At 38.4% G+C, this 5000-nt stretch overlaps 1 protein-coding gene across 1 annotated transcript in view; it reads right to left on the reverse strand.

The window, feature by feature from the left end:
- LOC135198281 (uncharacterized) overlaps nucleotides 1-5000 on the reverse strand; it is a 50193-nt gene that overhangs the window by 38825 nt on the left and 6368 nt on the right. The window lies entirely within an intron of this gene.

The following is a 5000-nucleotide window of genomic DNA, read 5'->3' on the forward strand; positions in this document are numbered from 1 at the left end:
CTAACAAATTCCGTTTGGTTAACATGTATGAAAAATATATTAATTCCGAGATAGAGCGAATTAGATATTAAAGGACATTTGTAGCTCTCTCTCTCTCTCTCTCTCTCTCTCTCTCTCTCTCTCTCTCTCTCTCTCTCTATATATATATATATATATATATATATATATATATATATATATATATATATATATATATAAATTTAAATTTCATAAATTAGAGTGATATCTGTACACATGTTCATGCATATATGTATACATAGTATGTATGCAGCTGATATTGTGTATATGTATAGTTAATCAACTGCAGTGGTTTTAATCAGTTAAAAGGGCATGGGGACCCGGTACCACTTTATATGTATATATATATATATATATATATATATATGTATATATATATTATACTATATATATATATGTATACATGTATGTATGTATATAGAATGTGTGTTTGCTTGCGCACATAAATACTATGTAGCTGCAGAAACTGCAGTAATACCAGCAGAGGCAACAGCAGGAACAGCAGCGTCTACTTGCCATGCAACACCGTAACCAGCCATCCATTTCACACCAAGAGGGAGATCCAGATGTGTTAATGGGTAGGAGGTGTGTGGGTGGGAGGGGCGTTTTTTTTTTACGCCCCTAATCCCATACTGACGAGTCGAGTCTCTTAAATTTTCCTTTATTTGCCTCTCTGGGTCGTCGACATGCGTTCTGTTATGCTAAGCTTACGCGAACGTAATTTTGATGGATGCGGTGATTGTACTCTCTCTTTCTCTCTCTGTCTCTCTGGTTCTGTTTTTGGGTCCTCTCCTCTCTCCTCTCTCCTTCTCTCTTCTTTCTGTCATCGTGTTTTGATGTTTTGGGAAAAATATTTACCCTTTCATCTTTCCTCTCTGAGTGCTTTGAGTATATAATCTGTCTCTCTGTTTCATATGAAAAATAATTGGTTATATTTACATATTTGCACATGTTGGGTGCTATGATTGCACAGTCTCTCTCTCTCTCTCTCTCTCTCTCTCTCTCTCTCTCTCTCTCTCTCTCATATGAAGATTATACTTTTATTATTTACATGTTTCATATTTTCGCGTTTAACCTGTAGATCATTGTACTCGGTTTCAGGAAACTCATCTAGTTTAACCAATATGAATATTATCCTCCATTCTTGTTCCACATTCCAGCGCATAGTAACTTTACGCAATGACTCTTTTGCAAGAGGTTTGAAGCCCACGAGAAACCGCTGTGGTTTATGCAAACCTGCTCACAGGAGCGAGAGAAGCCTCTGCACTTATTATGGAAACGGCCGCGGTATTAGTTATAAGTGATATTATACTTTATTTAGAGCGATGGAAGTCAGGTTTGTGCCCCAGTAACGACGGCAGCCAACGTTTGGTTGTCCTTTGTAAATCATAAACGTTATGAATGCTGGGAGGTCGTTTTATGGCATTTATGCTTTCTCGCCCTGTTCTCTTCGCTGTACCCCTCCTTCCCTTCTTCCCGTCTCTTCCTCCTCCTCCCCCTCCTCCTCTTCTTCTTCTTCATCTTCTTCTTCCCTGGACCCTTGTGTTTTCAAGCTATGCTACACTTACTATCCTTGATATTAAGTTTGATCTTAGGGAGAGAGAAAGAGAGAGAGAGGATAGCTCTCGGGTCCTGTTGGTTGGTGGCAGAGTTCGGAGGGCCAGACCAGGTTTCCTAATCCCTTTAATACATTACGGCCTATCCTGGCATGGGCAGGCTTAACCTGAACTAACAAACCTAACAAGAAGCTCCAGAGAGAGAGAGAGAGAGAGAGAGAGAGAGAGAGAGAGAGAGAGAGAGAGAGAGAGAGAGAGATTTATACTTACTTGCTGTGTTACGGAAGCATTCAGAGTTGCAAATAAACCTTCCTGGAATCTGAAAACTCTGATATGCATTTACATTCGAAGTAGTTTACGGAATAATTCCCTGTGAACTATTAGTCATCAATTCTGTATTTGATATTTTATAAGTTCGATTTAATTCTGGCAAATATTAAGCACTTTGAAGTTGGTACAAAAGTTTAGTTTAGTAGGTGAAGTGATTTCGAATTTTTCAAATATCTTTCAGAATAATTTATGTTTGTTCCAAATGAGTTTGATGGATTTCCAGATCTGTTCGGAGATAGGTTTCGTATGCTTCAAAGTTTGTTTAAATGTATGTATCGGTTTTGATTTTGATTTTTAAACTTGAAGTAGCATGTTTTTAATGTTTTTCTTTTACAAGATTTTTTAAAAGGAAATTCCATATTACAAATGAAGTTTGGCTTTTTCATTCTAACACGACAATGAATGTTTCTTCGTGAGCGTATCTCCGTCTTTGGATTTTGTAATTACATTTCGCGAGTTCAGAAGATGGGTTTCAATGCTCCAGGAAATTATTAAAAACACACCGAAGCCAAAAAAAAAAAAAAAAAAAAAAAAAAAAAATGCGTGGCAGGGAAAGGTATCATCATATTCTCCATGGCAATGGAATGTATGATATCTTGATACCTTCGCTTACCAGTGTCCTATGACCTTGTCTAACTGATTACTATAACGGATACACACCTCAGCAATGATCTTGCAAAGCATTTTGATAGATTTTTGCTCTCTGAATGCATCGATGACGTAAATTTTTTATCAACAATCAATCAACCAGTCCCTCTACATCATACACCTCCTTAGGGAGAGGGGTGGGATAGTACCGTCATTGCACCTCACGTGGTGCACCGTAGGCATTACTTAAGGTTCTTTGCAGCATCTCCTCGGCTGTTAACTGCAACCTCTTTCATTAATTTTACTGTAACTCCTGTTCACTTTCCCTTTCTTCCTTCAAATTTTCCTTTCAGCGCTGAATGATGTCATAAGTCTACCTTAGTTTTACCAGACCATTGAGCTCTCCTAGGGCTGCCCCGAAGGATTAGATTTGTTTTACGTGGCTAGGAACCAATTAGTTACCTAGCAATGGGAGCGCCTCAGTGGCGTGGTCGGTATGGTGTTGGCGTATCACCTCGGTGGCCGCAAGTTCGATTGTCGGGCATTCCACTGAGGGGTTAGAGATGCGCATTTCTGGTGATAGAAGTTCACTCTCGACGTGGTTCGGAAGTCCCGTAAAGCCGTTGGTCCCGTTGCTGAATAACCACTGGTTCCATGCAACGTAAAAACACCATACAGACAAACAAACAAAACCTAGCAATGGGACCTACAGCTCTTTGTGGGATCTGAACCACATATCGAGAGGTGAATTTTTAATCACCAGAAATGAATTCCTCTGATTCCACGCTGGCGGCCGCGCGAAGCGAACTCGGGCTACCAGATTGATAGTCGAGTATGCAACCCACTCACTCGTCCAGTGAGGAACTGACTGACGTCATAGGTCCCAGCGCTTTGCCTTTGGCCTAAGTTCTCTATTCTTTCCTACATCTTTCACACTTGCACATTTGCATATCATGTTGTCTGTCGACGACTAGGTCACGTGTCCGTACGATTCCTTCCTTCTAATCAGGTCGAGCGGGTGACCTTCATGGGAAAGGTCGGTCACTTTGGAATATTTAGTTACACAACGCCAACCCCGTCTCGCATCAGACGGGATACCTTCGGACGTGGGAGATGCAACGACTTGAAAGATTGATATCTTTATATATATTTGTAATGCGGAGGCTAATGGGAGATTTGTCTATATATTTGTAATGTGCATGGCATGCAAATGGAAGATGATTTATGTATTTGTGATGCGTAGGGAAAAGGGAGATAATTAGTTTATGTATTTGTAATGCGTAGGCAGATGTGAAGTAATTAGTTTGTATATGTGAAATGTGTAGGCCGATGGGAGATTATTAGTTAATATATTGGTAATGCGTAGACAAATGGGAGATAATTAGTATATATACATATTTGTAAGTCGTAGGCAAATGGGAGATAATTAGTTTATATATTTGTAATGCGTAGGTAAATGGGAGAATAGTCTATATATTTGTAATGCGCATGCAAATGGAAGATGATTTATGTATTTGTAATGCGTAGGGAAAAGGGGGAAAAGGGAGATAATTAATCTATATTTGTAATGCATAGGCAAATGCGAGTTAATTAGTTTATATATTTGTAATGCGTAGGCAAATAGGAGATAATTAGTCTATATATTTGTAATGCGCAGGCAATTGGGAGATAATTAGTATATATATTTGTAATGCGTAGGCAAAAGGGAGATAATTGGTTTATTTATTTGTAATGCGTAGGGACGTGGGGCATAATTATTATGTATATATTGTAAGGCGTAGACAAGTGGGAGATAATCAGTATATATATTTGTAATGCGTAGGCAAATGCGAGGTAATTAGTTTATATATTTGTAATGCGTAGGCAAAAGGGAGATAATTGGTTTATATATTTGTAATACGTAGGAAAATGCGAGGTAATTAGTTTATATATTTCTAGTGCATAGGCAAATGGGAGATAATTAGTATATATATTTGTAATGCGTAGGCGAGTGGGAGATAATTAGTTTATATATTTGTAATGCGTAGGCAAATGGGAGATAATTAGTATATATATTTGTAAGGCGTAGGCAAGTGGGAGATAATTAGTTTATTTATTTGTAATGTCTGGCAAATGGGAGATAATTAGTTTACACTTACCGTCCAATATTGCCTTTGAAACAAAGGGTACCAAGACGTGAAACCCACAACCTTTATGTACCGTCACGAGACTGGGTTCAGGGTACCTACGTTCTGCATACTTAAAGGTGGCAAATGGAGTTTGAGGCTATCCCCAGGCTGGACAACGGCAATTAGAAACGTGGATGTCATTACCTGTCGGTTATCCTTTCACGAGTCCAGTAGGCCTGAAGGAAGCGAGAACAATTAGGTTGAAAACCCCTGGGGGGAGGTTTTTGACCTGCATATATCTATGTGTGTGTACACAGTGATATATATATATATATATATATATATATATATATATGCATATTATATATATATATATATAGCTATAGAATAAGAATATATA

Source organism: Macrobrachium nipponense, chromosome 22, assembly GCF_015104395.2.
Source record: "Macrobrachium nipponense isolate FS-2020 chromosome 22, ASM1510439v2, whole genome shotgun sequence".
Taxonomy (NCBI): Eukaryota; Metazoa; Arthropoda; class Malacostraca; order Decapoda; family Palaemonidae; genus Macrobrachium; species Macrobrachium nipponense.